We start from the raw sequence: 13,961 nt of genomic DNA on the forward strand, positions 1-13,961 counted from the left end.
TGAGATCCCACAAGCCGAGTGGTGTGGCCAAAAAAAAAAAATTCCAAAACAGGAAGGAAGAAAAACCCATAAAACCACACATCTAGCTTAGTATTATCTTTGCACTTTGCCCTTACATGAGTAGGTACAAAGTCCTTTTCTTGCAAAGACAATCTGAGATCTTCAACCTAAAAGTTTATTTCCCTTGATATGATGTTTAGACCTTTAACTTACCTAAGACGTAAGCATAACGAATATATGGTATGGTCTCTACTAGCCTGTATTACCTACAGTACAGTGCAAGGCATCATACTTAAAATGATCTACAGGCATACCTCATTTTATTGCACTTCACTTTACTGCACAAATTGAAGGTATGCTCAACCTTACATTGAGCAGGTCTAAGGTGCCATCTTTCCAACAGCATTTGCTCACCTCGTGTCTATGTCACGTTTAGGTAATTCTCAGGATATTTCAAACTTTTTCATTATAATTAGATTTGTCATGGTGATCAATGACCTTCGATGTTACTATTATAATTGTTATGACATCTTTTAGCAATAACCTTTTTTTTTTTTGGCTGCATCAGGTCTTAGTTGCAGCACGTGGGAAATTCGTTGTGGCACGCAGGCTTCTCTCTAGCTGTGGCTCGTGGGCTCTGTACTTGCAGCACACAAGCTCTCTAGCTGTGGCCCACGTGCTAGGTAGTTGTGGCCCTTGGGCTTAGCTGCCCAACCCCACCCAGCATATGGGAGCTTAATCACCCCACCAGGGATCAAATGTGCATCCCCTGCATTGGAAGACGGATTCTTAACCACTGGACCACCAGGGAAGTCCTGTGCACATTGTTTTTTTAGATGATGCTATTATTACAAACTTAATAGACTGTGGTATAGTGTAAACATAACTTCTACATGCACTGGGCAACCAAAAAACCTTGCGTGACTTGCTTTATTGTGATATTCGTTTTACTTCAGTGGTCCGGAACTGAACCCACAATATCTCCGAGCTATGCCTGTATGTTCCACTGTTAAGTTTTTTTTAAAGAAGGCGAGTATATTGCACCTATCATGTGAAAATTATTCAAAATAATTAAATCTGTACAGGATTTTAAGAAACTGACAAGTTGATTTTAAAATTTACATGTAAAGGCAAAGGAAACAGAAGAGCCAAAACAATTTTGAAAAGCAACAAAGCTGGAGAACTTACCACCTAACTTCAAGACTTACTATTAGAGTAATTAAGACAGTATGGAAATGGCATAAGTATATCACACAGACCAACAGAACAGATTACAGAAATAGACCCATATGAAAAAAATGTCCCGAAGATGTACCATAACGGCCAACCACTCAAGTGCTTTAGGCTGTACTTCACTGAGAAAAGAATTCAAACTGACCCAGACATGTGAAACTGACCCAGACATGTGTAGATCAGAAGAGCTGCGTGCTGTGAAGTATGCAACAAGTGGACTTTTTGTTCAAAATGAAATTAAAATAATGACAGTGAAAAAAAAAAAGAAATAGATCCATATGCATATAGTTAACTGATTTTCAACAAAGGTGCAAGGTAATTCAAAGGGGAAAGGACAGTCTTCTCAACAAATGATGCCAGACATTTGTATGCAAAAAATAAACCTCAATCCAAACCTTGCACTGTATATAAAAATTAACTCAGGGGGATGGGGAAATTATGGCTAAGAGATACAGGGTTTCTTTTTGGGGTGATGAAAATGTTCTAAATGTGATTATGGTGATGACTGCACAACTCTGTGAATATACTAAAAGCCACTGGATTGTACACTTTAAATGGATGGACTGTATGTGATATGCTGATACACTACAACAACTTGGGTGAATCTCAAATGCATTATGATAAGTGAAAGAAGCCAAACTCAAAAGGTTACATACATATAGGTATGGAATAGGATTCCATTTATAATATTCCAGAATAGGCAAAACTACAAGAACAAAAAAGTAATCTAGCTACTGGACACTAATAGTGGGGGAAGGAACTGACTATACAAAAGGGAATGTGGGAATTTTTTGAGGTTATTGAAACGTCTATATTTGATTGCACTAATGGTTACAAGACTACATGCATTTGTCACAAATCACAGAACTGAAAACAGGGTAAATTTTACTATATGTAAACTATACCTTCAAATTTTTTAATAGTGTATAAATATACCCATCACATTGAAATTAGGTAAAATAGAATCAGTAAAATAGAATCACTGAATAACACTAATAATATTTTAAGCTACTCCACTAGGAGTAGAATAAAGTTTCATTTTTTAAATGCCAAAATTCAAAATAACATTAATATGGCTGTACCAAATTCTATTAGTATGCTTTCTGCCTGATGACAAGGGTTTTCTACAGTGAAGTATGGTTTCTAACAATGGATTTCTTCCCAATTTAAAAGCAAAAAAAAAAATTTTAAGTGCAAGTAAATCGGTTTATCTCTCTCTTAGCTTAGGTTCCTTTAGAAAGAAAGAATGAAACACAAGTTGAAAATTACAAATTCAATTAACATTATTTTAACACTATGTCTTTAACTGGTAAAATACCTTTTAAACTTCGCAAAGAGCACGGCTAAAACAGTTTTTACAATGCAGTCACCATGGCTAGCAGGAACCAAATTTCTCTACGGGGTGATGAAAATATTCTAAAACTGACTGTGGTGATAGTCCCAAAACTCTGTGAATATACTAAACACTACTGAATTGTATTCTTAAATGGTTGAATTGTATGAGATATGAATTATATCAATAAAGCTGTTACCAAAAAAAAAAAGTAGCTCTGAATTTGATAAGGTATGCAAACTAAAGAATGATTATTTAGGTACAGAGGAAGGGAAAGAGAAAGATGAGTGACATTTTTTCACTTTCATAATGGCTGTTATGAGTGAAATAAGTAATAATTTCAGTCATTGGTAAAAGAGAAATTTATTCATTAATTTTTACAATCTGAAGGATAATAAATTAACTCTCTTTAGTGGGGGGAAAAAGCAGCTACCAAACAAACAAAACAAATGACTTCCAATAGCCCATTTTTTTGGGGGGTGGGTAGGAGTTTATTAATTAATTAATTATTTTTGCTGTGTTGGGTCTTCATTTTTGTGTGAGGGCTTTCTCTAGTTGTGGCAAGCGGGGGCTATCATTGCGGTGCGCGGGATTCTCACTATAGCGGCCTCTCTTGTTGCGGAGCACAGGCTCCAGACGCGCAGGCTCAGTAGTTGTGGCTCACGGGCCCAGCTGCTCCACGGCACGTGGGATCTTCCCGGACCAGGGCACGAACCTGTGTCCCCTGCATCGGCAGGCGGACTCTCAACCACTGCACCACCAGGGAAGCCCCACCAAATTTAAATGAATTTTTTTTTTTCCCTAGAAGAGTTTTGAATTTTATTTTGTTTTTTTTTATATAGCAGGTTCTTAGTAATTATTCATTTTACACATATTAGTGTATATATATCAATCAAATTTAAATGAATTTTTAATGGCTTTTTTAAAAAAGCCTCAACCAAAGAAAACCCACAGAAAGGCAGAAAATATTTGCAAATCATCGATCTGATATGGGACTTGTATCTAGAATATATAAATATCTCTACAATTCAATAATAAAAAGACATCCAATTAGAAAGTTGGCTAAAGAATCTGAATAGCGAATTCTCCAAAGAAGATACACAAATGACTAAGACGCACATGAGATGTTTAACACATTTTTCACTAGTCAGGGAAATTCAAGTCAATAACTACACCCTACCCCATTAAAACATGCATGTTGGGACTTTCCTGGTGGAGCAGTGGTTAAGAATCCGCCTACCAATGCAGGAGACAGGGGTTCGATCCCTGGTCTGGGAAGGTCCCACATGCTGAGGAGCAACTAAGCCCGTATGCCACAACTACTGAAGCCTGTGCATCTAGAGCCCATGCTCTGCAATGAGAAGCCACCACAATGAGAAGCATGCACACCACAGCGAAGAGTAGCCCCCACTCACCTCAACTAGAGAAAGCCCACGTGCAGCAACGAAGACCCAACACAACCAAAAATAAATAATAAAATAAAATTTAAAAAAGAAACATGCATATTATCAGCAACAAAGCAAAATTTCTCTTAAAGACTAATAAATGAAAATTAAAACACAGTACCCCTTATTACTAAAAAACAGGTGAAAATTCTTTAAAATTATGCCTCAATAGAGCTGATAAAATGTAGATTATCTAAGGGTTTTCTTTAAATATTAAAATAGTTCACTGAACGCAACTCCTATTATATTTTCCACAAACCATAAGAAAATGAGAAATCCATCCATATTTGGTCACTTAAAGATTTTTCTAATGTCTGCTATGCAGTAACACTTCACTATCTCTGAAGTATCAAAAGCATTTTAATAGCTACTTAGGGTCAACTTTTTTTTCCTGGAACATCTGAGCAAAATCAAATGATGTGTGTATGTGTGTGAGATGTGCGTGTATGAGCTTCCACATAAACTTCCAATATTTTATTTAATTATAAATACTTATTTTAGGGCTTCCCTGGTGGCGCAGTGGTTGAGAGTCCGCCTGCCAATGCAGGGGACGCGGGTTCGTGCCCCGGTCTGGGAAGATCCCACATACCACGGAGCAGCTGGGCCCGTGAGCCATGGCCGCTGAGCCTGCACATCTGGAGCCTGCGCTCCACAAAGGGAGAGGCCACAACAGTGAGAGGCCCGCATACAGAAAAAAATAAAAATTAAAAAAATAAATAAATAAATATAAATACTTATTTTATAATACTTTCCTATAATCTAAATGTTCAATCATGAAAATGATTAAATTATGGAAAATTCAGAAAATAGGTTGTGATGGCACGAAGTGTTCATTAAAAGCATACAAATGATGGGAAATAAGTATAAGTTTTTTTGTTTTTTTTTTGCTGTATGCTGGCCTCTCACTGTTGTGGCCTCTCCCGTTGCGGAGGCTCCGGACGCGCAGGCCTAGCAACCATGGCTCACGGGCTTAGGTGCTCCGCAGCATGTGGGATCTTCCCGGACCAGGGCAGGAACCCGTGTCTCCTGCATCAGCAGGCGGATTCTCAACCACTGCGCCACCAGGGAAGCCCAGGTATAAGTTTTAAAATGTTTTTACAAGTTGCTTGTAAAAACAAAACAAGACTGAAAAAAAGTATTTGCCCCAAATGTAAAATTACAAATGCTCACATGAGAAAAAAATTCTTAAGCAATCATAAATTTCCGCTAAAATAAATATAAATGCTTCTGTTAAAGGAAAAGTAGAAAGCAGAACTAACAATAACACATTTTTAATTCATAAACTTTACACTAATAAAGTATAGAACTCCCTGAAGCAACCAAGAATTAAAAGCAATGTTTTATTTTGCTGGTTCAGTGCCACTTTAGTTCAAATGCTACAGGAAGAAAACCGGATAACTTAAAATTTTAAATCACTGATTAAAGACATCTAAGAACAAAGAGAGATGGGGAAATAGGTAACGAGAATAGAACTGCAGGGAGAGCAGTTAGAATGTAAGAGGCAGAAGAGATAGAGTCAGGAATGAAAAAAGGGAAAGGTGAGGAGGGTAGGGGAAAGGAAGTAAGGGTAGGAGACCAGGAGAATGAAAACATATTAGCAAGGCCCAGGCAGCTTCATAAGGGGAAGAGAAAGCCCAAGGGCAATTTAATATTAATGTTCTAATTTTCTTTCTTCCCTTTCTCGTATCATCATTAAATTACACACTACAAACATCTTCCCAATACAAAACAGCAATTTAACAACTCAGTAAGCTATCCCAATCACACACAACAATGTGAGCTGTAATCAGGAATTTCCCAAGATGCAAATTAATCCTGGAAATTCTCCAATTTACAGAGAAAGATGGCTTTGGAAATCATCAAATTTCAAGTCTGAAAACCAAGTTAACACCCGTACAATATATATATGACAAAAATCACACGTGTAGGGAATTCCCTGGCATAGTCCAGTGGTTGGGACTCTGAGCTTTCACTGCCAAGGGTGCGGGTTCAATCCCTGGTCAGGGAGCCAAGACCCCACAAGCCCTGTGGCATGGCCAAAGAAAAAGAAAAAAAAAAATCACACATGTAGATGCCATTAAAATGTCAAAGCCATGTGGCATGGCCAAAAAAAGAAGAAAAAAAAATCACACACATAAATGCCATTAAAATGTCAATACTATACTCATTGACAAAAAGCTTTCCTCTCTCTCAGGTCCCAAGAGACATTTTGGAGCCTCAGTTTCTTCATGGGTAAGATAAGGGTAGTAGACTGAATAATCAGCCAACTCTAAACATACCATAAATCTATAATGGTATAATAAAATGAAGGAAAAATATTCATGTTTCCAAATTAAATATTCAGTATTCAGGTTAAATGATATCATTTACACAGTAATGTCTTAAAGATGTCTTTAGGGACATCCCTGGTGGTGCAGTGGTTAAGAATATGCCTGCCAATACAGGGGACACGGGTTCGATCCCTGGTCTGGGAAGATTCCACATGCCACAGAGCAAATAACCCCGCAAGCCACAACTACTGAGCCCATGTGCCACAACTACTGAAGCCTGCACTCCTAGAGCCCGTGCTTCGCGACGAGAAGCCACTGCAATGAGAAGCCCGCTCACCACAACTAGAGAAAGCCCATGTGCAGCAACGAAGACCCAATAAATAAAACAAATTTATTTTATAAATAAATAAATGAACAAAATAAAGATGTCTTTACTGGCAAAATTAAAAGTTGGCAACCGTATGTTAAACACCCTGCCATTTTGGAGAAGAGGGCAGTATATCTATGTGACTATGGAAACAAATAAGGATAAGACATAGTGGTGGTTACATCTGGGTGATGGGTTTACAGGTGAGGCTTTTGGTTTTTTCTTTTTATGCTATTTGCTTTCCAACTTTCCTATATTGAGAACATATTCACCAACTGACATACATACACATACTTTGTAATTAAGGGGAAAAAAATATAGTGAGCAACAGAGGGAAAACAAACCCCAGACACTGGTAAGAGAACTATTTTTTCTTATTTTTTTCCCCCTTGTGCTGTCTGCTAAAATGAGCAAATGCCACAATAGTGCTTTTCCAAAGAAGCAGAACTATTAACAATTTATAGCCTGTCATGTAGGTTGTGTTTCAAACTGACGGTGGAATTTTCAATAGCTGTGGAAAAATGATGTAAAACACAGAAAAGATGTACAATATTGCAGTGGGTTTTTTTTTTAACTGTTAGTGCATTATTGCACTGAGCATAGTATATCTGTGAGAGACAGAATATTAGTTCTAATCTTACTTTTGACTTTGGGAACCCAAAATAAAGGAAGTGATATATTGATGTTAAAACAAAACGAAACAAAACAAAACAGAAAAAGAAACAATATAGTATGTAACTAGTAAAAGGCTGTAATCTCAGAGACAGAAAAAAGAATAAATCGGAGGTTTCTAGACCACTAAGAATACCTGAAAACATACAAATGGTCCTAGGTAACAGACTTCATGGAAGTGTAATAGGTGTTCTACTTTACTACAAAAAAATGAGTAATTACTAGGCCACAAAGAAAATTCCAATGAATTTCAAAAATCAACAGTAGCATAGCCAACAGTCAAAAGGCAAAAAATTATAATTTAATTACATCAGAAAACAAAAAAAGTCCTACTACCTGAATTACTAAACTGTCTCTTACAGAACTCATGGATCAAAGCAGGAACCAAAAGGGAATTCCCTGGCAATCAAGTGGTTAGGACTCTGCGCTTCCTCTTCTGGGGACCCAAGGTTCAATCCCGATCCCATCAGCTGCGTGGTACAGCCAAAAAAAAACAAAAAAACAAAAACAAAAAAAGAGGGAACCAAAAATAAAATGCAAAAGATAATGACAATGAAAGTACTGCACTTGAGAACCTACAAAATGCAGCTAAAGCAGTACTCAGTAAAATCTATAGCACACAGCAGTCTCAGAGGAAAATTCACAGCATGAGAACTTAGGGTATAAATAACGACACCCACAGAAAACACAAGAATGGAAACAGCAAAAATATAAGCAGAAAATAATCAATTAAAAATCAGAAAAACAGGGCTTCCCTGGTGGCGCAGTGGTTGAGTGTCCTCCTGCCGATGCAGGGGACACACGTTTGTGCCCCGGTCCCAGGGGATCCCACATGCCGCAGAGCGGCTGGGCCCGTGAGCCATGGTCGCTGAGCCTGTGTGTCCGGCACCTGTGCTCCACGATGGGAGAGGCCACAGCAGTGAGAGGCATGTACCACAAAAAAAAAAAAATCAGAAAAAAAGATCAACCAATAAATAAACCCAAGAGCTGTTTCTTTGAAAAATTATAACCATCCAGCTAACTTAATTTTAAAAGGGGGGGAGGGTGCATATGTATACAAAATAATAGAGGAAATTAAAATAATCCCAAGTCATTGTTTTGTTCCCTTTCTGTCAAATACATTTGAGAACCTGGATAAAATGGATTATCTTCTAGAAAAATATTAACTATCAAAACTGACCATAGAAGAGGCAGAAATGTTAACCAGACCTACAACCAAAGAGGAAAGAGAAAAAAATTATCAAAGAGCTCTTGCCACCCAAAAGAAACCCTAGTCCAGTGAGATTTTCCTGGTTCTAAAACATAAGAAAAGGAAGGTTTCTAATTTTTTTAAAGTAAGAATATAACGCCATAAAAGAAAAAAACTACAGAAAAATCTCATGTATAAATACAGATTTAAAAATACTCAAAATAAAAAACACAAATTTAGTAGTACATTATAGGACTACATCATGTCCAAGTGGGATTTATTCCATGAATACAGGATAGTTCAACATTAGGAATCTGTTGATATAATTCACCATATATTAATAGATCTAAGAAGAAAAATCATATAGCCATGTCCTTAACATAAGGTTAAAACAATAACAAAAATCATCCCTCTCAATATCAAAGCCAGAGAATGCTGACTAATGGGGAAACTATACAAAGATTCCACTAAGCACAGGAACAAGACAAAGATGTCCATTATCACAATTGCTTTATTTAACATCAGATGAAAGAAGTAAAAAGTATAAAAAGTCAGAAGATAGACTTTCCCAAGGAAGCCCCCAAACTGAAAAACTATTACAAATATAATACAAAAAGGTGTTTAATTACAAATGAATATTCTGAAACAAATACCCTTCATATATATAATGACCAGATAAGAAGTATAAAGGAAGCATGATATACCACAGGAGATAAGAAGTAGGAATAAACTAAGATGTAACGGAAAAAAACTAAAGCTACTGAGACACAAAAGAAGACTTATACAATTGCAGAAAAATATATGATAATCTTGGCTAGGACACACAACATCATTAAGATCAATTCTTCCTAAGTTGCTGTATTAATTCGGCATGATGCAAATGAAAACTGGAGTCTTCTGTTTTCATTTTTTTACCTAGACAAGCTGAGTCTAAAGGTCATATGGAAATAACAATTAACAATAGCCAAGAAAATTCCAAAGCAAATAATAAAGGGAAAATAGCCTATCAGATATTAAAATACTTATTACAAAATACAACACTTAAAGCTGTGCTGTACTGGCACATCAACAGATCAATGGAACAGAGTAGAAATCCCTAAAAATACCCCAAATGTAGACATTTAAAGTGCCATTGAAGGGACTTCCCTGGTGGTCCAGCAGTTAAGACTCCACACTCCCAGTGCAGGGGGCCCAGGTTTGATCCCTGGTCAGGGAACTAGATCCTGCATGCCACAAGTAAGACCTGGAGCAACCAAATAAATAAATATTTTTAAAAAAATAAATAAAGTGCCATTTAAAATCTGTGAAGTGATGAGACAGCTGAGTAGCCACCTAGAAAAAAGTAAAGTTGATGCTCACCTCACACTTCCATACCAAAATAAATTCCAAACAAACAAAAGTACAGTAACAGTGCACAACTGCCCAAATACATAAAACCTATTTCACTCTATACAGAAAGCTGGTGGGCAAAAACAACTTTCTGAGACTTAAAATCCAACAAAATGCTTGCCTCATGAAAAACTTTGAAAACAAAAGGTTAGTTTTAAAGTCAAATTGTTGTACTGTACAAGGTTTCTCACTAATTTCTCTTGCAAATGAGGTTTTTACCAAAGCTACTAACCATATAGTATACTAAAGGCTTTAAGAAAAGCAAATAGTGACTGAATGCAAAGTTCATTTCACAGTTTAATAAAAACTGGATATAGTTAAATATCAGCTCACTAAAATTTAAAAAGCACAGTACATAAAGAAGATAATATAGTATTGTCAAGGCAAGTTACTGACCCAATGTGATTTTATCAGAACTGCAGTTAAGAACTCTAATTAAAAAAAAAAAAAAAAAAAAAAGAACTCTAGTTAATTCCAAAATGGGTCAAGAAAAATCCAAACAAGGATTTTCCTGGACTATGGGCTCCTCTTAATCCTCCATGCACAGTGGCTAATCTTTAGCGGAGGTGGCCTTTTCATATCTTCTTGCCCTCTCAAACTTTTTGAAACTATGATAATTTTATATCACTAACTAATACGTACCTTGGGAATGAAACTACATGAAACAATTCCCTTAAAAAAGTTAAACAATGATTTCCTGTAGTTACCAATAAATACTAGGAAATAGTAAGGCCTGTGAGGCTAACATAAAGTAAGAACAGGAAAGTACTGACTAGCTAAAAGCTAGAATTAGGAGTCATGACATAAAGCATTAGCCAATTAAAAATTTCTAGTCAATATCTTAACCAATTCATTAAAATTCACTTAGCATTCCCTTTAATGTAATTTAGAGTTCAGCAAGTAAGAGCACAATGTCCCAAGAGGAAATAAAACCATAAACCTATCCAACGTAATTTTTTAAACTATGAAGAAACATTAACTGGGAAAAAATAATTTCAAGAAATTGCTGAACCAAAAATATCATCTCCTCCCCAACTCTTTCAAAAACCACATCACAACTTATGGCAGAATACAAGAGAGAAAAGAGCACTCTGGACAGTTAAAAACTTAGGTTCTAGTCTCACTTATTTCATCAATTTGGTATGGTTTAGAGCCAGTCAAAACCTTTCAAAGAAAGAAGAAGAAAAAAATAATAATTCAGAGCTTCTTCTGTAAAAAGAGAGGCCTGGAGTAAATTACCTCTGACAATCTTTTCAAAACCTTTAAGGGTCTAGACACATTCTTTTACTATGTACTTCAATTGTTTTTATAGTAATATATATAAGAAAGATATCACAAGACTTCATTATTCTTAGTTATAAGGGCACATAAACACATGTAATTACTTGTTGAATCTATGACTCAGTAGGTATACATAGTCCAACCCATGTTTTTTGAAGGAGAAGAAAACGCATACTATTTGACACCAATAAAACAATTTCACTCTACTAGAAGCCAATACAAAATAATTGGTCAATTTAAAATACAAAGAAGCTAATTATCATACCAGAGGCTATTAATCTGACCTGAGAGAAGTAATCAAAAACATAATTTTTCTGTCTTTTCAACAGTCTTCACACTCAGTGGATTGCATCATTCTGACTGTTTCTGTCATGTGAAATCTGAATGATTTTTTTTCCCATAGAAACAAAGAAGTAACAGAGTCTTGCTCACCAAACTTGAGAATTCATACCCCCAGGGGAACACTGTGCAATACCAGGGAACAAACAATATAAAAATGGCACAACTTCACAGAATATCAAGGATTTGAGGGGAGAAGGTTAAGAGTTGCTAAGTAATTTCACAGGCAAATAAAATAATTTTATGTAAATATAAGCATCAGAATAAATGATTTTATTTAAAGTTCTAGCAAATCTTTAAGCAACAAATTATTCCTATTTTACTTAAATTATTCCAACACATAAAATGGAAACAACCAAACACAGCTTTGCACTTCGTAGTTTTATACAGGGTTTATTTATTGCCTAGCTTTCCCCACTAGGCCTTAAGCACTATGAGTACAAGAACCAATTTGGTTTTGTTCACCATTTCACCAAGCATAGTATCTGTAAATAGTGCTAAGTACCTACTGAATTAATGTTGCCAAATTTCCAAGTTATCATGAGATTAGCATAATACTGATACCAAAATTTGACAAAGGAAGGACAAAAAAAGGAAAATAAGAAACAAACCTCATATATTTGTATATATGTATATAGACACTAAATTCTAATTGAAATAGTAGTAAATTGAATTAAACTGCAAACTCCTAGCTGTAAGACACTTTTCAGGAAAAATTGTTTCCTTCAACATAGAATTTCAAAGAAAGAAAAAGAAAAATAGAAAGGCGGGAATCTATAAGTTAAAAGAGCATAAGCAATAAATATAAAGCAATCACAGGGACTGCCCTGGTGGTGCAGTTGTTAAGACTCTGCTCTCCCAATGCATGGGGTCCAGGTTCAATCCCTGGTCAAGGAACTAGATTCCACACGCATGCCGCAACTAAGAGTTTGCATGCCAAAACTAAGACGCCCACGTGCTGCAACTAAGGAGCCGGCAAGCCACAACTAAGACCCAGCGCAACCAAATAAATTAATTTAATTTAATTAAAATTTTTAAAAATATTATTTAAATAAACAAAGCAATCACAACATACAGATCTTATTTGGATCCCAATCCAAACACACTGAGGAGAAAAGTCAAAACAATTGGGAAAATATGAACACTAACTGGATATCTGATAATATTAAATAAGTTAAATTTTAAGGTAGGACAATGGTATTACAGTTTTTTTATAATTCCTATCTTTCAGAGATACACAAAAATATATTTACAGATGGAATGATATGACTGGGATTTGCTCCAAAATAACTGGGAAGAGGGCAAGTATGTGAAATAAGATTGTTATAATAACTATAAATGGAGTATAAGCTCTAAAAATTGTGAATCACTATGCTGTCACCTGAAATTTATTAAAAAGAAAGAAAGAAAAAGAGGAAGGGAGGGAGAGAGGGAGGAAGAAAGGCAGATTAACAGCTATTATGACTAGATCTACATTTATAAGTTTGGAACTTTCTAAAATAAAGAAATAAAAATGTTACTGCTATAGTGTAAAATCAAAGAGGCTGCAGAATAATCACATTTCAATTTTCTAAAACTGTGCATTAAACCTAACTCATAATTGGCAACCATCATATCAATAATCTGAAGAATCAGTATCAGTAGATGCTAAAACAAGTGGGTTCAAGTTCCACAAGGGTAACGGGATATGTACATAGTCTCAGAGTATCTCCCCACAATATATTTTTTATTAAGTATGGTGGAGAAAACAGTAACTTTATCTTGACAGACACCACCTTAATCAAGTGGTCAAAATTAAATTACCAGTAATGGAACAAACTGACACCTCCATATATGATACACTGAGAACACATCAATTCTGTGGCATTCCTGCCAAAAGTGAAACTATCATGAGGAAGTATCAAACAACCTGAATCTAATCATGAAGAAATATCAAACAAACCCATCTTGAGAGACATTCTATAAAATAAATGGCCTGTACTCTACAAATATGTCAAAGTCATAAGACAAAGACTAAGAAACTGTTTCAGATGAAAGGCAATTAAAAATACAAAACCACTAAATGTAATGCATGATCCAGGATGTTCTTTTGCTATAAGAATGTTGCTGGACAAAGGGTGATTCAATAACAGTTAATTTCCTGATTATGATCATTAGTATGTGGCTATGTAAGAGAATGTTCTTATTTTTAGCAAGTATGCACTGTAAAGTAGTAATAGGATACCATGTCTTCAACTTACTTTTCTTTTTTTTTTGTTAACTTATTTATTTTTGGCTGTGTTAGGTCTTCGTTGCTGCACGTGGGCTTTCTCTAGTTGCAGCAAGTGGGGGCTACTCTTCACTGCAGTGCACAGGCTTCTCATTGCGGTGGCTTCTCTTGTTGTGGAGCATGGGCTCTAAGCACAGTGGCTTCAGTAGTTGTAGCACATGGGCTCAGCAATTG

The 13,961-nt window shown here is 35.8% G+C and overlaps 1 protein-coding gene across 12 annotated transcripts in view; it reads right to left on the reverse strand.

The window, feature by feature from the left end:
- Positions 1–13,961, reverse strand: part of UBAP1 (ubiquitin associated protein 1) — a 72,641-nt gene that overhangs the window by 43,287 nt on the left and 15,393 nt on the right. The gene's annotated exons all lie outside the window — the stretch shown is intronic.

The sequence above is a fragment of the Kogia breviceps genome, chromosome 8 (genome assembly GCF_026419965.1).
Source record: "Kogia breviceps isolate mKogBre1 chromosome 8, mKogBre1 haplotype 1, whole genome shotgun sequence".
Taxonomy (NCBI): Eukaryota; Metazoa; Chordata; class Mammalia; order Artiodactyla; family Physeteridae; genus Kogia; species Kogia breviceps.